Raw genomic sequence first — 23,730 nt, forward strand, 5'->3', positions numbered from 1 at the left:
CTCAAGCTCTGTCTCAAAGATAAATAAACATTAAAAAAAATTTTAAATAAAAAGTGTACCATAGTTACAACATTGGAAGAAACTAGGTAAAGGATATATGGGAATTATCTATAATATCTGCAACTTTTCCACATATCTGAAACTATCCCAAAATAAAAAGGTTTTAAAGGTAATAAAATATGGTCCCTGCCTTCAGAGATCTTACAATGACCCACAACCTTAGGATAAATGAGGGAGATAGTCAAATAATCCACGAACCACGGAATTTTCTATCAGGATTAAATATAGAAACCAATCTGCTTTTTCTCAGCATTTTACCTCCCCGCAAGTGGTATGACCTTGCATGCACCCATGTCCTAAGCTGTAAGCATTTCATAAGAATGGGATGGAGGTGTGTGTGTGTATCCAAGGGTGAATTTTTACATGTTCCTAGTAATAAATCTTGAGGCTTTGGGAGGCCTCAAACGGATCGAAGCCAACTCTGGTGAAATCACTCCACTTTCTAAGAAGCTGAATTTAAATATATTACCTACATACTTTCTTTGTTCTTCTCAAGGCAATAGTTCAAGGTTTGAGGGAGCAGCAGGGCAAACAGAGGTGATTTTTCAGACTTCCTATTGTCTGGCTGCCAGGGTTCCTGGAAGTGGCATTTTTAATGAGCATTTTTTCTTCTGGAGAAGACTTTGATGTGGTTGAAAATTTATTTTCCTCTTGAGTGTAGGCAGGGCACCAATTAACCCACATAGAGCACCCTTGCTGTCTGCCCAGCTTGGAGTTTATTACACTTACTACGCAGTGTATCAAACCCATTATCTCATCTCCTGTTATGCTTCCCTCCTGTGGACTCAAACAATTTCTAAAGCGGCTTTCTGCTCTCTTGATCTTTTTAAATAATATCTTCTTAATTTTTAATTTTATTTATTTAAGAGAGACAGAGAGAGTGAGTGAGCAGGAGAGGGGGAGGGGCAGAGAGAAAGGGGGAGAGAGAGAATCCCAAGCAGGCTCTGCATTGTCAGTGGAGAGTCCGACGCGGGGTTCGAACTCATGAACTGTGAGATCACGACCTGAGCTAAAGTCAGCCACTTAGCAGACTGAGCCACCCAGGCACCCCATCTGTTCTCTTAGTCTTTTAAATGCCTCCATTTTGCCTTTTCCAACAAATAAACATGATAGCAATGGAGATGGAAGAAGGAGAAGGCGAGATAGGAGAGCTGCTGCTCTGACCAGCTGGTTGGGCCAGCAGTAGTGTCTTCACCTCAAGATATATTTCTACAGAACCTACAGCATGACAGGCATAAAGGTACAAAAATGAGTAAAGTTGATATGGGTCTAAGGACTCTAAGTTCAACGGTGAAAACTGTCACAATTTCATACATAACTATAGTACAAGGCAGAAGGAAAAGAAGGCTAGAATTATTTCCCTAAAATAATTAAATGTAAATGACAGTGAACATTAAAGAATGTTTTTATTCAAAAGGGTGCTGCTCCTGGTTACATGGGAATTATGTAACCCTGTGAATTTAAGGCTCTCTGAGTCTGGTGGTTGGAAAAGAACTAAAACAGTTGAAGAAAAGTAATTTAAACATGAAAGCTGGAGGCATCAGACCAAATTATGTTGCCTTGAGTTGTCAACATTCTGTCCTCCCCTATTGCTCCAGCATGTCAACTCAGGTTCTCTCTTCCTGTTGCATTTAAGATATAAGAAAACTCAAAAAAATTTTTTTTCATTAAAAAAAGTCCATTCCAGGAAAAACATTCCATGCTTATGGATTGGAAGAATAAATATTGTTAAAATGTCAATACTACCCAAAGCTATCTACACATTCAATGCAATCCCAATCAAAATTGCACCAGCATTCTTCTCGAAGCTAGAACAAGCAATCCTAAAATTTGTATGGAACCACAAAAGACCCCAAAGAGCCAAAGTAATATTGAAGAAGAAGACCAAAGCGGGAGGCATCACAATCCCAGACTTTAGCCTCTACTACAAAGCTGTAATCATCAAGACAGCATGGTATTGGCACAAAAACAGACGCATAGACCAATGGAATAGAATAGAGATTCCAGAATTGGACCCACAAAAGTATGGCTAACTAATCTTTGACAAAGTAGGAAAGAATATCCAATGGAAAAAAAGCAGTCTCTTTAACAAATGGTGCTGGGAGAACTGGACAGCAACATGCAGAAGAATGAAACTAGACCACTTTCTTACACCATTCACAAAAATAAACTCAAAATGGATAAAGGACCTGAATGTGAGACAGGAAACCATCAAAACCCTAGAGGAGAAAGCAGGAAAAAAACTCTCTGACCTCAGCCACAGAAATTTCTTACTTGACACATCTCTAAAGGCAAGGGAATTAAAAGCAAAAATGAACTATTGGGACCTCATCAAGATAAAAAGCTTCTGCACTGCAAAGGAAACAATCAACAAAACTAAAAGGCAACTGACAGAATGGGAAAAGATATTTGCAAATGACATATCAGACAAAGGGCTAGTATCCAAAATCTATAAAGAACTCACCAAAGTCCATACCTGAAAAACAAATAATCCAGTGAAGAAATGGGCAGAAAACATGAATAGACACTTCTCTAAAGAAGATATCCAGATGGCCAACAGGCACATGAAAAGATGCTCAACCTCACCCCACATCAGGGAAATACAAATAAAAACCACACTGAAATATCACCTCATCCCAGTCAGAGTGGCTAAAATGAACAAGTCAGGAGAATTATAGATGCTGGAGATGATGTGGAGAAATGGGAACCCACTTGCACTGTTGGTGGGAATGCAAATTGGTGCAGCTGCTCTGGAAAACAGTGTGGAGGTTCCTCAAAAAATTAAAAATAGATCTACCCTATGACCCAGAAATAGCACTGCTAGGAACTTACCCTAGGGATACAGGAGTACTGATGCATAGGGGCACTTGTACCCCAATGTTTATAGCAGCACTTTCAACAACAGCCAAATTATAGAAAGAGCCTAAATGTCCATCAACTGACAAATGGATAAAGAAGATGTGGTTTATATATACAATGGAATACTACTTGGCAATGAGAAAGAATGAAATATGGCCTTTTGTAGCAACGTGGATGGAACTGGAGAGTGTTATGCTAAGTGAAATAAGTCATACAGAGAAAGACAGATACCATATGTTTTCACTCTTATGTGGATCCTGAGAAACTTAACAGAAGACCATGGGGGAGGGGAAGGGAAAAAAAAAAGTTAGGGAGGGAGCCAAACTATAAGAGACTCTTAAAAACTGAGAATAAACTGAGGGTTGATGGGGGGGGGGGGTGGGAGGGAGGGGAAAGTGGGTGATGGATACTGGGGAGGGCACCTGTCGGGATGAGCACTGGGTGTTGTACGGAAACAAATTTGACAATAAATTTCATATTAAAAAAATACAAAAACAATTTTTTAAAAAGTCCATTCCTTCATCACATGACAACATCTATCTGCAAAAGAAGCTAATAACCAGTTTCCAACAAAGCAGCCACTTGCTCTTCTAAAACCCCTATTACTAATAGGAAGATAAGGAGAATGGTTACTTGAAGAGAATCTGCAGTCTCTGCCACTGGGGAAGAATGCAAATTCCTTTCCTTTGCCTTAAATGCAAATTCCTTACCTTTAGCTCAGACCCCATTTCTAATCTGCGCCTATATATGCCAAGTCTAGACTGGACATTTCCACTTGAAAATCAACATGCATACAGCAAGCACTGCTGGTAGTTCACTATCCACTCTCCCCTTATTCCTTTAATAATAGAATACAACCAGGACGCCTGGCTGACTCAGTTGGAAAAGCAAATGACCCTTGATCTCAGAGTTGTTAGTTTAGAGTCCTGTGCTGGGTGTAGAGATTTCATTCATACATACATATATACATACATACACAAAGTTCAAAAAAAAATAATAGAACACAATTTTAACTGGCACAGAGCTGCCCAACCTAAGACTTTTTCCAGCCTTCTTCACATCTAGCTATGGCCCTGTGATTCAGACTGCTCAATGGATATGAGCAGAATGGATGTAAGCAAAAATGACAAGTTCAGCTTCTGAATCACGCCCTTGAAGGGAAGGTATGTGCACAATATGTATCCACAATGGCCAAAGATGGCCCAGACATCTTAGATCTTGACATAGAAGCCACATGCTGAAAATGACAGAGCAACAAGAGAGAAGGAGACTAGATCTCCAAAAGTTTTGAGTTCACTAGACCATCTGTGGAGAGCCTGATGCAGGGGTCGAACTCATGAACTGTGAGATCATGACCTGAGCCAAAGTCAGATGCTGATATTTACAGGAGAGAAAAGTAAACTTTATCTTTTTTTAAGCAATTATGTTTTGTCTCTATTAGAGCAGCTTAATCTGGAATCCTATTGCAAGGTTTTTATTCCTGTAGCACCTCTCTCTATGTGTATGGCCACAAAAGTCACTGAGTTTCCCAATCCAGAAGCAGGAAGTAACCCTTGATTCCTTTCTCTTCCTCACTTCCAATACCAAAAATACCAATACCAAAAATACAAAAATAAATTCATGTCAAATTTATCTCCTAAATATTTTAAAGTCTGTCTTTGCTCTCCACCCCATGTGATAATGCCTGCATCCATCTTCTCTGATTTAGACATCTTCATGGCTTCTCTCCATGCCTCCTGCCTTGCTTGCTGTCAATCTACATTTCTTTATCTTTTTTTTTTAAAAGAGAGAGAGAATGTGTGTGAGCTGGGGAGGGGCAGAAGGAGAGGAAGAGAGAGAATCTTAAGTATGCTCCCTGTCCAGTGCAGAGCCCAACACTATCTCACAACTGTGAGGTCATGACCTGAGCTGAAATCCCCAGGTGCCTTCTAAGGAACAAAAAAGATCACACCTCTGACTGATACCCTTCAATTTCTCCCCATTCTCAAAAATATTAAATCCAAACTTGTTAGCAAGACCCCCAAAGCTCTTAGTGATGCAACTCCTGTTCACCCCACTGACCTCTCCTTATGGCCCACGCCACTCTATTTCATATCTCTGTGCTTTTCCATGTAGTTTCCTCTGCTTAGAATTTCTCTGTGCTTCCTTGTCTTCTTGGAAAAAATATTGGTTTATGTATTTATTTATTTATTTACTTACTTACTTATTTAAGACTTAGTTCAGATATCATCTTCTCTCTGAAGTCTCTCCTGAAAATTAGTCAGTCTCTCCAATGTGCTGCCCTTCATTTTGTACACAATTGTGTTATGTTTATCACATTAAACAATAAACTCTGAGAGGCTCCAGACCAAGATGGTGATACAGGAGGCTCCCCAATGTCCCTCCTCCCACAGACACACTGAATCTACAGCTACACATGGAGCAACTCCCTCTGAGAAAAGTCCAGAAACTAGCTGACTGACTCCTACATGCCCAACAAATGTGAAAACACCTACACAGAAATGGATAGGAAAGGCTGAGACACAGTCTCACCATAAACCCCACTCCTATCTCAGTGCTATACAGTTGGGAGGGAATCCCTAACTCCCAGCTTCTCCCTGAGGAACAAAGGGTTTGGACCACACATTTAGTGCCCCAAATTTTACAGCTCCAGAAACAAGACAAGAATACCCACTCTTACCATTTTTAGTCAACATAGTACTGGAAGTCCTACGCAGAGCAATGAGGCAAGAAACGGAAAGAAAAGGCATCCAAATCAGAAAGGAATAAGAAAGGCTACCTCTATTCACAGATGATGAGATATTATATGTAAAAAAACCTGAATACTCCACCAAAGAACTGTTAGAACTAATAAACAAATTCAGTAAAGTTGCAGGATACAAAATCAATACACAAAAGTCAGGGGGAAAATCAGTAGCATGTCTATATACTAACAATGAACTATCAGAACAAGAAATTAAGAAAATAATGCCTTTTATGATAACATCAAAAGAATAAAATACTTAGGAATAAATTTAACCAAGGAAGTAAAAGATCTACACACTGAAAATTATAAAATATTGATGAAAGAAACTGATGACATAAATAAACAGAAAGATACTCCATATTCAAATTAAAATTGTTAAAATGTCCATACTACCTGAAGTGATATACAGAGTAAATGCAATCCCTATCAAAATTTCAATGGCATTTTTCACAGAAATAGAAAAACAATTAAATTTATATGGAGCCACAAAAGACCCTGAACAGCCAAAATAATCCTGACAAAGAACAACAAAGCTGGAGGCATCATACTTCTTGATTTCAAACTGTACTACAAAGCTATAGTAATTAAAATAGCACAGTATTAGTATAAAAATAGATGCAAAGATTAAGGGGAAAAGAATGGAGACCCCAGAAATAAACCCATGAATATCTAGACAACTAATTGTGTCACAGGAGCTGAGAATGTACATTAGGGAAAGGATAGTCTCTTCAATAAATGGTGTAGGGAAAACTGAATATCCACATGAAAAATATGAAACTGGACCACTCTCTTATACCATACATAAAATCGCCTCAAAATGGATTAATGATTTGAACATAAGACCTGAAACTGTAAATCTCCTAGAAGAAAATATATAGGATAAGTTCTTGACATTGGTCTTGGCAGTGAATTTTTGGATGTTCATTGCAGCATTATCTACAGCAGCCAAGGCAGGGAAACAACCTAAGTATGTGTCAACAGATGGATGGATAAAGAGTGTGTGTGTGTGTGTGTGTGTGTGTGTGTGAGTGAGACAGACAGAGACAGAGCACGCTATAATGGAATATTATTCAGCCTTAAAAAAGAAGGAAATGTTGCCATTTGCCGCAACATAGATGAACCTGGAAAGCGTGATGCTAAGTAAAATAAGCCAGACAAGAGAAAGACAAATACTGTATGGTATCACTATATCTAAAAAGAAAAGAAAGAAAAGGAAAGAAACAGAGTAAAATGGTGGGGGTAATAGGAAGAGGCTGATAAAAGAATACAAACTTTTAGAGGCTTGTCAGTTAAACAACCGACTCTTGATTTGGGCTCAGGTCATGATCTCATCATGGTTTGTGAGTTCGAGCCCTGCATCAGGCTCTGAGCTGACAGTGTGGAGCCTGCTTGGAATTCTCTCCCTCTCTCTCTGTCCCTCCCCCAGTTGCTCTCTCTCAAAATAAATAAAAATAAACTTTAAAAAAAGAATACAAACTCCTAGTTATAGGATCAATCAGGTCTGAGGGTCTAAATATGACGTGGTGACTATAATTGATAATACTGTATTATATAACTATATTATGACTATATTATTTAACTGAAACTTACAAAGAGAGTAGAACTTAAATGTTTCACACACACACACAAAAGGTAATACTGAGGTGATGTTAATCCTTTCACAGTATATACCTATATCAAATCATCACATTGTATACTTTAAATATATTACAATTTGATTTGTTATTTATTCCTCAATAAAGCTAAAAAGGGAATCTAGCAAAACAACAAACATATGGATTGACTCATGGACATAGAGGTGTAGACAATAAATGAAAATAATAAATTAAAGAAGACTAAAATATGAATTGAAAATTCTACCAGACGTGGTAACTTACTCTAAGTAGCTTACTCAGAAGCTCAGTTATCTAAAAGCAACTTTTAGCACCATCTAAGAGACATTTCCAGCTATCATGCTAAAAAGGAACTTGGGCAATACAGATCAGGAACATAACTATGAAGATTTTTTAACTTCCTAGACTGTTACTTCAATTCTACCCTGTCTGTCTTCTCACAACAGTAAAACTCAAAGCCATAAAGACATAATTGCCTCCTTTCAGCACACAAAAAAGAAAATAGGATCTGAAAATACTGAAGTTTACACCAAAAAAAAAAAGAAAAAAATCTGAGGACTATACAAACCCAAGAGAGAAAAGTAGGAAATCAAGCTGAGTGAGCAGAAAATTAAAGGCCCATAGGAAACTCACTTTGAACTTTAACCAAGACACCCAGAGTTTTCTAATGAGAGTCTTAATAACATCAATATCTACCTGCCCTTTTCACAAATTCAGAATTCAGAGTGAAAGTTTCCCAAGTTTATACAACTATTCAGTAGCAGAACTAGAACTACATTGTATAAGAAACAAAAATAAATGTATCCATCCAGTGAAAACCATCCTGTAAATACCAAAGTAATTCAGAAAAAAAGTGTCAGGATTTCACATAATTATATAGTCCACTCAAAGCTCACCATATGCTGTACAAATACCTCTCAGAAGTTTGTGTGAGAGATGAGGGAGTGCAAGTGGTGTCAGTATAACAACATTTAGAATGTGCTCGTTCTAAATTGAGGTGGGTTTGGGCATCCAGTGGCCTATCCAGGGCTATGTACTCTTAAAAAGTGAAAAGCTCCTTTGTTTAAAAAAAAACAAAAAACATAAAAGAGGCACCTGAGTGGCTCAGTCGGTTGAGTGTCTGACTCTTGATTTCAGCTCGGGTCCCGATCCCAGGGTCATGGGATCAAGCTCCACGCTGAGTGTGGAACCTGCTTGGGATTCTCCCTCCCTCTCCTCTCTCTCTCTCTCTCTCTCTCTCTCTCTCTCTCTCTGTTCCCCCACTGCACCTCTCCTCAACTCGTGCTCTCTCACTCTTGCACTCTCTTTCTCTCTGAAATTAAGAAAAAACAACAACATAAGAAAAGGGTACAAGGAGCATACATCCTTCGGCCAAGAAGTCAGATGTCCTCTCCAGTTCAGTTTTGTGTACTCTGTTCAGATTTGTCCCAGCACCATCCCTTTCCACTAAGGACCTGTGCTGGGGCCCTGTGGGCAGTAAATGGTAAATATAAAAGGGCTGAGAACTCCCTTACTCCACTGAGGCACTAGGTGAAGTTCCCCTCTAAAGAATTCAGCCTAATGCGGAATGAACTGTGGTCCAAAGGGATGGGAGGGAGGGCAAACAGTATTTTCCCTAAGCAGTAAGTGGACACTAGGAATGGGGAATAAGGACTCAAGGGAGGCCGTCACCCATGAGACCTGAGAATGTAAAGGCGGGAGAAGTAAGCCAGACCTCCACCTGAACAGAGAAGGGACTTTGCAGATCTCTCCACTTGTTACCACAGCATACATTCATTCTTTACATTTTTCCTTTCTCCCTGAAAGTTTATCCTTAGCAATTTGTCAGGTGCCTCCTGGTCTTCATTTTGATTCCACTGGCTTCATAATATTTGTTGAATATTTCTTCACCATAAAATTTGTTGAACTATCCCCGAGATTTACACATTTAAGCTGTTTCCAATATTGTAAGGAGAATATTCAGCCTTTTCCTGACTCATAACATTCTAAATTCTCAGAAGGGGTTAGATAGTGAGTCAATGTGATGAAATAATTTTGAGTCTTAATAGATAAATATAATCAAATTAGTTTTTCAATTTCACTTTTTCTACTGCAAAAGGTACTATCACTAAAAACAAAAACAAAAAAAAAATTATCATTTTCATTACTCCCTCTTCAAATGTTTGATGTTGTCATTTAAAAACTTCCAAATTGGGGCGCCTGGGTGGCTCGGTAGGTTAAGGGTCCGACTTCAGCTCAGGTCATGATCTCACAGTTCGTGAGTTCGAGCCCCGCGTCGGGCTCTGTGCTGACAGCTTGGAGCCTATTTCGGATTCTGTGTCTCCCTCTCTCTCTGCCCCTCCCCTGTTCATGCTTTGTCTCTCTTTGTCTCTGTCAAAAATAAATAAACGTTAAAATAAATAAATAAATAAATAAATAAATAAAATAAAAACTTCCAAATTCAGGGTGCCTGTGTGGCTCAGTTGGTTAAGCATCCAACTCTTGATTTCAGCTCAGGTCATGATCTCACGGTTTGTGGGTTCAAGCCCCACTTCAGGCTCTGCACTGACAGCACGGATCCTGCTTGGGATTCTCTCTCTCTCCCTCTCTCTCTACCCCTCCCCCCTTCCCCCCTCAAAAATAAGTAAACTTAAAAAAAAAAACAAAAAAACTTCAAGTTCTGGTTGACCATTTTCTTCTTTACTTTGCTACTTCATTAAATGGGAAATGGTATCTACTTGTTTCTTTCATTTCCAACAGAGATTTTTTTTTCCCCACAATTATTTAACTTCATTTACTTTTTTCATTTCCTTTGTCCATTAAAATTCTACCTCACTGAAGGGCATCTGGGTGGCTCTGTCAGTTAAGTGTCTAACTCATGGTTTCAGCCCAGGTCATGAACCCAGTGTCGTGGGATCTAGCCTTGCACCAGGGTCCATGCTGAGCATGGAGCCTGCTTAAGGTTCTCTCTCCCCCTTGCCCCTCCCCCACTTTCTCTCTCTCTCTCTCTCTCTCTCTCTCTCTCTCTAAAATAATAAAATAAAATTCTACTTCACTTCCCTCTCCAGTAATTTTTCATAGGTTTTAGATAACTCTGAATCCAATATTGAGACCTTATGCCCAAGTAGAAAAAGAATCATAGATGCAGGTTATAAGTTAATGTAAAATGGTATCTATATAACAATGCTTAACTTACAGATTTATAATCCTACACCCTTGAACAAGGAGGTGTTTGTTACTGATAAGGTAAATTGCCAAGGCTTACAAATACGATGCATACAATTTCTGAAAAAGATGGAAAAAAGATGGCGAAAAATGTAAGAATCTTTTTTTAATTATATAAGAACCTGAATGTATATACATAAAAGTATAATTCATGAACAAAAATGATGCATATTAATAATAGTTACCAACTAGGCAACTACCAGGTACCTAGAATTTTATTTAAAAGACTTATAACACAGTAGACTTTATTCATAAGGAAATTGATGCTCAAGTTCATACTAAAAAATAATTCAAATCTTGATCAGCATAATTTCAAAGTCATGGTCTTGCCATACAGTGCTCTTCTTAGGGAGTTGCAAGGTAAGTCATATGAGTTAAAAGATCGTAAAACTCCTATTTCCTCTCTCGTCTAACATTCATAATTTATGTTTTTTGATGTATAGTTTTATGGCTTTTTAAAAACTCTATATTAGTTTGGGAATATGTGCAGTTAAATAAGATTCTAATTAGACAAACACAATATAAATACTAAGACCCTAGAATTGTAAATATTGTTTATACCTATCAAAGTATGTCCCAGATAGATTTGTGTTAAGGAAAATCCCATAGAATCAGTATTGTGCAATAGATATTTCCCTGATTTAACAGCTGAGGACAGAAAACAAAGTCACATTTTTGAATACTTCATCTCTCTCCACACACCACTGCTTCATCCAAGATAAGCCCACCAACACCAGGAACTGACTCCTCATTTCAAGGCCTCATTCCTGGTTATAAGTCCCTTTTAGAGAGAAAATTTCATCTACCAGGTAACTCTCTTCTCTACCACTACTGGGCCTGACATTTCACATGGTGTCCCTGTTGAAACCCAGATAGTTCTATCACTTATGCATGATCCAGCTTGTTTCCTGACAGATTTATGGCAAAATGGCACACACCTCCACCAAAAATCTTTCAACCCATCAGCTCTATGACAACTGTCCACTACCAGGGAGAGTTCCTTCAGTTCAGGCTTTTCTACCAATGGGAATGGAACTTACCTGAAGTTTATTCAACCAGCCTGTAGAGGACAAAAGACTGAAAGATAAGCAACACATGTAGGGAGGCTATGAGAATCTGGTCTTCATGAACCAAATAAATTACCACTTGATCAATCATTGGTTTCATTAAAATAAAACCCCAAGGCCAAAAAAAAAAGGGGGTGGTAAACACAGCCCCCATGCTATACTGACTGGATTCATGTCACTTGGGCCCATGGGCTTCTGGACATTTCAAAAGATCGTCCAAATTCGATTTTGCTTCTCAGTTATTTCAGCCTTATCCATATGCACAAGCAGCCATCTTCCCCAAGACACAGTCAGGATTGGGATGACTGGATCCAGGATTTCAGATCTCAGCATCTGCTAAGAGTTATCATATTCTCTATCCCTCTTTCTCTCTCTTCCTTCCTCTCTGCTCCCTCTCTTCCTCCCTCCCTCCACCCGCACCTCCTCCCTTCTGTCTCCCCACAAAACCCCTACTTCCCAAGAGCAGAATACTTCACTTCTTTTCATTCTCAAGATCCGTCCCCCTTTTCATTCTCCAGGGATGGTTTGTTTGTTTTTTTTTCCGGAAAAAATCCAACCATGTTATAATTGAAAAAGTCCCTTTCAGAGTCTGTTTTGCTTCCAATGAGATCAACTGTGTTGAATTGCAAATCTAGCAATGAGAGATATTCATATTATACAAAAGTCCATCCTGAGAATAGGTTCAAGACTTTGGGATGTGATGAATGAAATGTGCTTTAGGACATGAGAATGTCAAAATTTTATAAGAAGATGGTCTAACCCATGAATGTGTATTAAAGTTACACACTTTGACCACAGCCATCTACTTATATTCATGGTAAGAACCTAAATGAGCTTATTAAATCACCTATTAAACATAGAGTTCTCCAAAGAACTGCCTCTCACGTTAAACACTGCTCTCTCCATAACAAGAAAAAGCATTAGTACCTCTAAAGAAGGGCCTAAGAATATATGTAAACTCTAGATAAAGTTCAGAAACTGAGTATCAAGGGCCCTTGGTTTTGTATTCTCTAAGAAAATAATGCACAACAGTTAGAAATGCTTGGTGACATATTAATGAAAGTCAGCCTGCATAACTTTAATTGGGTACTGGAAATTGTTCCTTGTGTTGCCAACAAAAAACAGATGGAGAGTATCATTTCAAAGAAAGAGGTAATGAAACTTCCCTTGAAGAAATTGCTTAAGAAAAATGGTAACACTTGATAATAGAATAATCTTTAAGAACACACACCATGTGACACTTAAGTGGAAAAAACAAAAAAAAATAAAAAAATAAAAAAATAAAAGAAGAGTAAACGCACTAACTTCATTCCTAACACGTATTGATCTGATGTCTAGAGAGTGCCAGCTCCCTACCCAACAACTATCTCATCATTGGACCTCTCATGATATTGCCAGTTACAAGGAAGAGAATGTTCTGGCCATCTGCCTCATCTGAGGTTTATTCACACGAGTGGTAGAGAACCCAAGTCTAAAAGATAAGCAACACGTGTAGACAGATTATGAGATTCTGGACATCATGAACCAAATAACTTACCAATTGCTTAATCCCTGGCTTCAACAAAATAAAACTCCAGTGGAAAGAAGATTCTCATGACTCATGGGGAAGGGAAATTTTCTCATTCCAGTAAATGAATTTCTGACACATATCCACAGCTGTTATATAGCCATAATTAAGACTGGCTCAATTTGAGTGGATAATCTATCATTAATCATTCAAAATAAATAGGTACTCCAAACAAAACATATCTTTGTGTAGCATTTTAGAATAGGTAGAATAACAGATTCTACAGACTTTTTCAAGTTCCTAGCCACCCTCTTGTGACAACTCATCACCCTTTCCTACACCCGACTTTATGATGTTCTCCCTTGTTGTCCACGATCAGCAATGTCTCTGACTCTATTCTTCCTTCACATCCTTGATCTACTGGCATCACATCCAGCACTGACAACCAGTGGATCAATCTGTGGTTAATTCATTACTGAACAATTGAAAACTCATTCTAACTCCAGTCTCTAACATTGGGAATACTGTCTGTAACCTGATTTTGCTTCTACCTGACTTTACGGGCTTGAGTGAGTCATGACACTTTCTGGGTTTTAACTTCCCTGTTGTTAAAGTGAAGGGTAAGACTAGATAACTCCGAGTCCCCTCCAGTTATCACATTCTCATTCTTGAACTCATAGCAACATCAAAGTAGTTTCTAATTCTTAAAATACTTTCTTTGAATGCACCACTAAATTTGACCTTCATACAGCCCTTGGAGGTTGGTAAGGTAAATATTACTAGTTCCATTTTGTAATGAGCAAGATGGAGTTCAGCATTAAAAAAAGTTTATTGAAGCCACACCACTTGCCGGTGGCAGAAGTCTTCTGAGTCCTAATATAGTGCTTGTTCCATTGCACTGTGCTATTCCATGATATAATTGTAAGATGAACAGAGGCTCCCAGTGGGCATGCCTGGGGGACAAGAATGATCAGGATTGGGTTTTCATTCAGCTCACTGCCTTCAGGTGGCCCTTTTCTTGACGGGTGCCTGAATAATATATGCTGGTAGAATTCTATAAGGGATGAAAAAGGAGATGAAGAGTTTCAGGGAAAGGGTGAAGAAGACAAAGGGAGAGATGTAAAAGCCACCATATGGAGTGAAACTTTAGGGAAGAAACATTCTTGAGGAGGACTTTTAAGAAGTTTTATTCTAAGGTGTGCATTGAAACCCTGTCTTCCTTATCCATGATAAAGCAACAGTAAAAACCAACATATTTTTTTAATGTTTTTGACTTAGACCTGTATTTTATTTTGATTTTTACATGAATGAATTTCTCAGATGGGTCCCAACATTTGTGTTATAATAAGAGGAAGAACACTTTTACATATCATCAGTCCCACTGAGCCAAATTAGACAAAGCAATAAGTTCCCCTATGTCTCTCTCTCCCTCACCCCGCGCCACACACACAGAAGGTATTGTTAGTCATCACTTTGACCTGAGAATATATAATCTTCTACTTACCTTTTTACTGAAGAAATAGCTAACTCTGAGCCCATTAACTGTTTGATACACCTGGGAGATGTTTTGTGCCATAGAAGATTACAGATAAAGTAGGAGGATATGAAAGTGCCCTTTTATCTGACTTCAACTGAATGCTGAACCTTCAGGGTGCTGAATCTGGTGCCCATCATCCTAATGTTGAAGATTCATCTGGAGTTTGGGGAAGCACAGTGTCCCGAAAAAATAAATCAACATAAAGCCAAGGGAAAGATTTGAGTTACCTGATCTAAATAAGACCCTTTCAACCTTAAAACGTCTCCCAAAAGGCAGCATTTCCCAATCTGAGGTATCTGAAACTGTGGGGGCTGCAAATTGTATGCAAGGACAGTACAAACTGATAGGGCATATGCGCCTTTTCAACAGATAGATACCCTAAAATACAACCAAGATGGGGAAAAATGACATTGCAAACTTTAAAAGTTTGTAAACTATTGACATAAAAAGAAACACAGTGAAGTCCAACTTAATTTTAAAGGTACTTCTCCGTACTTTAGTTTTAATCTATCTTCCAAGTCTACTCATAATATTTGCCATGCACAAAGGACAACAATAGTATTTAGCTAATTTGTTTGGCAGCTGAGTACCTTTTACTCCTTCACCTTGGTAAACCACATTTTTAAAAAAGGCATTCAAAGGAGTAATTTCCATAGGATAATGGGAGTAAAACAATATCCCAAATTTCTTACTAGACATGGTGGAATATCATTTAGAAAACATTCAAATTTAGCACAAACAATATAGTTTACAGGAGATCTATTTCTGTGGATCCACACAGGAAGTAGAAACTTACACTTTGAGTTCCTTCTACATGGCAAGTCCTTCAAGTACGCTACTTATCACTATAATCTTAAGAGCTAGGTATTATTATTCTCATTTTAAGAAGAAATAAGGAAAGCGTAAGTAAAATGTCTAAGGTAACTCAACAATTGAGTGATGGAGTATTATTTACACCTAGATTTCTCTGATTATGATGATTTTCCTATGCTTTTTTACTATACCATGATGCCACTACACCATAATATGACCTTTTCACTCTACCATAACAGTTCCTTAGCAAAGTGAGCTCTGCATACCAGAAAGTACAAATATGTACACAAATTATGTCTCATGTTTGGCTCATATTCTTTTGCATTAGAAAAAGCTCAGGAAGTGTATAGAGGAAGATGTGGATTTGCACTCGATCTGCATAATTCATTAGGATTTCAGAGTACATTAGGCTATTAGAAAAGCTGTCTTCAAATATCATAGAATTGAGTGATCCCAAATAAATGGCACTCCTCTTTTCCAGCCTGAATTCTGCACCTACTGAGAGACAGAAAAGTGAGCAGAGGAGGGCAAAAATATCTCCTTTATTTTTGATAAGGGAAGGACATGGCTTTCAGTCTATCTGCCAAGTGGGCCTTCTGATATAATATGTACCCCCAGAATTAGGCAGGCTTGCCTCCTTACTACAGACAAACTAGACAATCTCAGCCCTTTCCACATTGGGGCCTGTACTTGTAGAGTGTACAGCGTAGAAGAGCCAATCGGTATGGGGGGCTTCCTTCAGAAAGTTTGCTTCTAAGAAAAGGAAGGAAATAAAGGGCTGAGTTATGCATGCCCCGTTCCTTTCTCAAAATCTTAAATCAGGTAATTTACTCCACCCATGCCTATGTGAGAAGGGTCTGAGGAAAGACTCTAAGAGGAGCATGTAGGCAAAAAATCCTACGAAAACAAGGAAGTTTTCAATGCCTAAGAAGTTTCGATGCCTAAGTGCCATTTCTGATAAGGAGGTTGAGCAGCAGAGAGGCCGAGCACAAAAGCTAGATGAGTATGTCCCTTACCAAGAACTATAGTCAAGCATCCAGACACAGATGAGCAGGAGAATGAGATCAGGAAACCAGAGGAAGGGAGCCTGAAGGGAACATCATAAAGGATGACCAAAAGCCAATATCTGGAGCTAGAGGATGAAAATCAGAGAAATGGAGACCAAAGTAAAGGGTGAAGCAACGAACAGTAATAACCGAACACCTGAGATAGGAGCTATTGTCTCTGCCTAAGTTTTACAAGCTCATAGCAGCATGCTAAATAGGAAAGGTACCTAAAATCATAAAAGTGCTGAAACCTACCCTTCCATCATGGAGTAAAGTCAAGGTTTCCTTGGGTTTACCTAGCCATAAGCTTTGAAGTATAGAGAGATATCCTTGAGGTGGGATACAGAGTTCCATGAGTTTCACTCTTAGCCAGGGCCCCAGGTTCTGGTATTCCCCACAGTATATGTGGGGTTTCCCATCATAAGATATCAGGGTTGGACGTTCAAGCTTAGGAGTGGAGAAGCACACTGGTTATGTATGGAGAGTTAGAAGCTGCAATTGGAGCTGAAAAGCCATGGAATTGGTGATCTCTATTGGTTTGACAAGGGGTGGCCCTTTGGTTTGCGGCACAAGTTAATGGTTACATGCATGTCTTGGAGATTCTTTAGAATGTCCTGAATCTTCTCCAGAAAGTAGGCAAATGCTGATATAATGTAGATATTATGAGGTTTTAACTATTTAACTATTAAAGTTAAGAATTCATTTAGTGATTTTTTAAAAAATTTTTTAATGTTTATTTATTTTTAAGAGAGAGACAGAAAGCAGGGGAGGGCAGAAAGAGGGGGAGACACAGAATCCAAAGCAGGCTCCAGGCTCCAAGCTGTCACCACAGAGCCTGATGTGGGGCTCGAACTCACAAATGGTGAGATTATGACCTGAACCAAAGTCAGATGCTTGACTGAGCCACCAGGCACCTTGTAGTTTAGTGATTATTAATAGCAAACCAAAAACAGTGGATTAATCAAATTTAAAGTTTACTTTGCTACATAACTGAAGTCCAGAGGTAAGCAGACTAAAGCTATTTTGGCAGTTCTATGAAGCCCAAAAACTTCACAGTAGCACTCTCCAGGTACCCAGTTTCCTTCTGGCTTTGTACTTTAATCCTTGCCTTCCACATGGCTACCAACACTCCAGCCATCATGTCTATGTTTCAGGCAGAAATAAAGAGAAGGGCATGAGTAACTTTTCCTTAAGCCCCACCTGACAATTTCTGCTTATATCTCATTGGGCAGAATTAAGTCAAAGGCTACCCCATGATCAAGGAAGGCAGGGATTTGTAGTGTTTCAGGTGGGTATATTACTAACATCAATAAAATGCAGGTCTGTTGGCAAGGAAGAAGAGTAGATATTCAAAAGGCAACCCACAGTCTCTTACACAGAGGTACAGAGAAAAGGGATAATGTGGTCCCAAGTCATTACTGCTATGTATGTGGACATTCTGGATAAAGGATTAGAGGGACTTATTAATGCTACACAAATTCTATGGGGGTGCCCCAGGGAAGTTCATGTTTCAAGACTGGGTAGGGCTATTTACTTCATACGCCCCTAGGTCTGTCCTCTCTGCAGATGCAATATCACAGTTGTCTGTGCACTAAATCAGGGGTTCTAAACTACATCTTTTTTTTTTAATCTCTCTTTGCCTTTTTAATTTTTTTAATATGAAATTTATTGTCAAATTGGTTTCCATACAACACCCAGCGCTCATCCCATAAACTACATCTTTTGAAAGAATGCTGGTCTCTCTATACCAAAATCACCAGAATACTTACTTAAACTACAACCTCCTAGATCTTGCTGCACAGACATAGTTTAGGCACCATGTTCTATGTGGTGCCATATCAGAAAAGGCTACTAAAAGCCATCATGGACTGTGTGAGGTTTAGCTGAAGGGTGTAAATGACTCCAGCTGAACAGGTACCTCTGGGCAGCCTGGGCCACCTTTGGAGACAGTGGCAGTGTTCTCTCCTGAGAAAGAAGGGTTCTCAAGATGGGGCAGGCTCACTTGCCTCCTAATGACACAGCCTGAGGGGCAGAGGGCCTGGCTGGCTTCATAGCATTCCCAGCACTCATTCAGAAGAGAAGCCAACTCTCTCAAAGAGGAAAGCACACACTTCCAGGTGTTTTGCTGATCTTCCCCATCCTCAACCCATGCCTCAACTGCTTCAAGCTAGGAGCATTGGAATGCATCAACACACCAGCAGACTCTTGGAAAAAGTTTTCCATGCCTCGAAGGCAATCTTGAGTAAGTAACTACCATCCCTTCAAGGTAGCTAACTCATTTCTGGCCTCTTAGTCTCCACATATCTTAGAATTCATAAACTCTACAGTTAGTGTTCCGATAGATAGATAGATAGATAGATAGATAGACATCTAAAAGTCTTATGTCAAATTATTCATTCCTTTTAAAAAAAAATCGGTCCTTTGCATAGGAAGAGAAAGCTTTTAAACAAAAACATTTTAAAGGTTTATGATTATGATATCTATAAGACAATATATGAGGTGACAGGAAGAAGAAAACAGAGAAGGGGGAGGAAATGAAGTACATCTTTTTACTCTGGCTGAGCCCAGCAGAAGCTAACTATAAAATCCAAGGATGAAATGATCAAGTTCCCAAAACTACACTCCCATCTACATCTTCTACCATGTTCCCAAACTCTATACTAATGTTCATTCTAGGCCCTTCCTCAAATTTTAATCTTGTACTTTCAATCCATTCAATTACCATCACATAATAAGCACACTAGTATGAAAACTCCTGTTCTTAGTGGTCTGGAGGTTCCTTAAGTGTCATCTCCCATCTTGAGACTTTAATCCCACTGATGTTCCTACCGTGGACATTCTGAAGTCATCTGCCCTCCCTACAACCAATCAGTGCCCTTGTGTACACTTAACAGAAATTACCAACATCCTTGTGCATTCAGTGGAGGAACAGTTATATTTTAGACACTCACAAAGGAGTGGAAACTAAAGGAGCTGCCACTTTATCAACCCCTAAGCTGACCTACTCATGATCTCAGAATTCACCTGCAAGTCATATTTCATTTTAGTGAAGCACTTCTTCATGGTAGCTGGCTAATTTCTGTAAAAGTAATTTACATCCATTTCCTCTTGTTACGTCACTGACTCCTCCCATAAGCCTAACAGGCAGCTATTAATCCATTATTTTCTCTTGGGACATCTTTCCTTCAGCTTTCATACTTTTTGGTATCCTAATATCTTAAAACAGTAAAGCTTTCAAAAATGACTAACTTAGCCTAAGATGTTATTCATACATCAAAAAAGTAGTTTTCAGAAATATCTTACACAGCTAGCCCCTTCCTTCAAATGGTGTCTAATATAAAAACTTGATGTGGTAAGGAGCATTAAGGAATCTACTCCTGAAATCATTGCTTCACTATATACTAACTAATCTGGATGTAAATTTTAAAAAATAAAAAATAAAGTCAAATTACAAAAAAAAAATTGATGTGTAAGTGGCTCTGTTTTCAGGGGTGGGAGAACCCAGATAGGTGGGCTCGTGCTCATTGAGGCTTTCCAGAAGGACCTTTCCAGAAATCTAGGAATCTGTAGACCACATTTTGAAAAAACTTGTACTAAAGGAATCTGAATTATTTAAATACCTTATAAATATTGACAAGTTCTACCCTGATTTGTAGACCATGTCATGCTTGGATAGGTCTAAATATTAAAAAGTATATGAACAAGTCAGCATAGAATCAATGAAAACATACTGCAACAAAGAAAGGAGCCAGCCATAAGGCACGAAAACTCAGAATAGAAGTATTGTTAAAAAGGGGCACCTGGGTGACTCAGTTGGTTAAGCATCCAACTCTCTATTTTGGCTCAGGTCATGATCTCATGGCCACGGGACTGAGCCCCACATCAGGCTCAGTACTGCATGAAGCCTGGTTGGGTCTCTTTCTCTCCCTCTCCCTCTCCGTCTCCCTCTCCCTCTGTCTCTCTCCCACTTGTGTGCTCTTTCTCTCCCTCTCTCTAAGTAAATAAATAAACACTTAGAAATACTGTTAAAAATAATAAAATGATTTCTAAAAGAACGAGAAAAAAACTCTAGCAACTAGTGTTCCCAAAGACACAGAAGGTATGATTTTTGTAAAACAGAAATAGCAACTTTTAATGAAGAACACAGCTTAATGAGGAAAGAGATGCTGAAGAAGCTAGAAAAAAGTACAAGAAAGTCCAATACATCATAACAAAATTAGAAATCCATTGAAGGAGGTCAAAAGCAGAAGTGACATTAATGTACCTGGAACAATATATTGAAGACAAACTTGAGAAGGTATCACTACACAGAGAGGAAATGAGAATAAAAATGTTAATTATGACAGGAAAAAATAGTAAGTTTTAAGAACATGGAATTGGCTAGATCATCCTGACAGAAAACCAGCACCGAAACATTGGCCTTCAATGACACGCTGACCAGATGAACTTAACAGACATACACAGAAGAACAGGGAATAAAATCCAACCTAAGATTGATGTGTCTTGAAGAAAGAAATAAGAAATATGAGGACCCAAGAACACTAAAAAAGAAAGAAAGAAGAAAACGAAGAACATTTTTCCAGCTAAAAAAAAATTAAAAGGCCTGAATCTATTTAAAAAAAAACACACACAAAGGGTTCATCATGTTCCAGGAACAGTTATTGAAATAGAAACCATTGCTAGACACAAAAAGGCAAACTATTTTAATTATGTGGCTAAAGAAAAGTACTATAAGATGTAAGAGGAAGAAAAGCTTACCTAGAAAGGAAGAAATTCAAGTTTCCCCCAGTCTCCATTACACATTTAAATTCTGTTATAAAATGGAGGTGTTCTGTAAAATGTTGAGGGAAAAAATCCTAGTGAACCAAAATACCAAACTTAGTTTCTCCTTCACAAACAAAAGCAACAGAAAGAACTTCTCATGCAAGGAGTCAGCAGGAATGACACAAATGTACACCCTTCATAGAAATGTCCTAAAGTACATTCTATAGCTGAGGAAGTCAAAAGAGGATTTCAGAAGTCAACAGTCAAAATATGCAGGCACTGCTGTCAGCACATATAGAAAACAATTTGACACAGAAAATAACTACAAAACTTATTGTAAATATAATTTTTGAGTTGCACTCAAAGCCAATTAAAAAAAGAAGTTGCAAGGAAACTTTCATTGGTTAAAAGAAAATGCTATTTAGGAATAATTCTACGAGAATAAATCACAGAAAGGACAGAGAATGCCAAAGCTAAATAAATTCCTCACCATGAAGTAGAACAAGTTGAAAAGTATTTTTTGAACTTTATTTTTAAGAAATCGTAAGACTGCCATTTATGATATTCTGATGAACTAAAAGGAAAGCTCATTCCACAAGTGGACCCCTACAGGAGTCTGAAATTTTGAGGAACTGAAATTGTAAAGTTGTCCCACTGGATTACTAATGCCCCTAGGCTCCTGGAAGAAGGAAACAAATCCTTTTGGAATGAACCAACCTTCAACACAGGCCTCAAAGAATTCACCCCCCCCCAAAAAAAATCCAAGGAATATGAACAGCATACAGTAAGAAATCACAAAATATACAAGGAAAGAGGGTACCAGAAGAGAAAATCTATAGTAATAGTAGAGAGCAAAAGCAGACTTTCAAAGAGTTCAGATATTGCAACTATTAGACATAGAATATGGAAAAGTATATTGGACTAAGATATTTAAAGAAATAAAGAAGTGTTGGCTGTTGGTTAAGACACCCACTCTTGGTTTCGGCTCAGGTCATGATCTCACGGTTGGTGAGATGGATCCCCATCTGGGTCTCTGTGCTGTCAGCTTGGAGACTGCTTGGGATTCTTTCTCTCCCTTTCTCTCTCTCTCTCTCTCTCTCTCTCTCTCTCAAAATAAATAAATAAACATTTAAAACGAAAAAGGAAGAAGTGTTTAAAATATGATTCAGGAGCTGGGGAATGGCCAGTGGCCTGCAGAGCAACATGCCAAAGTTTTATTGTGACTCCAGTGACACATACCTCACCCATGACTCTCCATCTGTGAGGAAGACACACCACAGAGGTAGGAAACACAAAGAGAATGTGAAATGCTATCAGAAATGGATGGGAAAGCAGTCTCAGAGCCTGATCGACAAAACAACCACTGCATATCAACAAGGCAAGATGCCTCCTACTCCATTCTCTGCTTCTCCTCCTGCAGGGGCAATGATCCCACCTCCCACCAGCTTCCTGGGTCCTCCTTGCCTTGGTATGATGCCAGCTCCCCATATGCTGGGTCTTCCCATGATATAGGCCCTTCCCATGATGATAGGCGCTCCTCCGCCAGGGACAATGCCAGTGTGACCTGCTCCCGGAGTGAGGCCACCTATGGGAGGCCACATGCCAATGGCACTTGGGCCCCCAGTGATGAGACCTCCCACCCATTCCGTGATGGTGCCCACTCAGCCAGGAATGCCTCAACCAGGCAAATAAGGAGAGAGGGGAGCTTCTTTATATCCATTTTATATTACTTGCTCTACTTCACTAGGAGATCATGGTGCTGTGACTCTGGGTGTTTTCTAACAGCATGACAAGGAAGACTTGCCCCCCCACTTCCTATTAAAGAAAGAATAGTTTTGGCAGAAGAGTAGTGAGACCAAAAAAAAAGCAATTTTCATTTGTATTGTGAGATGTGAAAATTATCAACTGTTTTAAAATAGTTTAAAAATAAATAAATAATAAAAATAATAAAAAATAAAATATGATTACAAACAAGAGACTATTAAAAAATGCTATAGACTGAATGCTTGTGCCCCCTCAAAATTCATATGTTGAAACGTGCCCCCAATGTGATGACATTAGAAGTTGGAGTCTTTGGGAGGTAATTAGATCATGAGTGTGGAGCCTTCATGAATGGGTTAGTGCCCTTAAAAAAGAGACCCCAAAGGACTCCTTCACCTCTTCTGCCATGTGAAGACACAGTGAGAAGACAGACATCTATGAACCAGGAAGCAGGCTTTCACTAAACACCAATCTGCCAGCACCTTGATCTTAGACTTCCCAGCCTCTGGAACTGTGAGAAATGAATGTTTGTTATTTAAACCACCCAATCTATAGTATTTTTATTATGGCAGCCTGAAGAGACTAAGACAAAAATAAGCAGATTTAAAAAGAACAAAATTATATTCCTAGTAACAAAAAATAATAATAAAATCATTGAAATTAACAAAGTCCATGGAAGAGTTGAACCAGAAGATTGGACACAAATAATAGTAGTAGCAAAATGTTAGGTAGTTATAAAGAATTAACTCAGTA

General features: G+C 38.7%; 1 protein-coding gene and 1 pseudogene across 1 annotated transcript in view; one reads left to right on the forward strand and one right to left on the reverse strand.

Annotated features, from left to right (window-relative positions):
- The window catches only part of LPAR1 (lysophosphatidic acid receptor 1), a 317,053-nt gene extending 302,282 nt beyond the window's left edge, over positions 1 to 14,771 (reverse strand). The window contains exon 1 of the mRNA XM_030293259.2: positions 14,561 to 14,771. The gene's annotated coding sequence lies outside the window, so the exon portion shown is untranslated. The remainder of the gene's footprint in view (positions 1 to 14,560) is intronic.
- Positions 14,772 to 22,419: 7,648 nt separating this feature from the next.
- Positions 22,420 to 22,908, forward strand: LOC115499384 (annotated as a pseudogene).
- Positions 22,909 to 23,730: the final 822 nt, after the last annotated feature.

The sequence above is a fragment of the Lynx canadensis genome, chromosome D4 (assembly GCF_007474595.2).
Source record: "Lynx canadensis isolate LIC74 chromosome D4, mLynCan4.pri.v2, whole genome shotgun sequence".
Classification (NCBI taxonomy): domain Eukaryota; kingdom Metazoa; phylum Chordata; class Mammalia; order Carnivora; family Felidae; genus Lynx; species Lynx canadensis.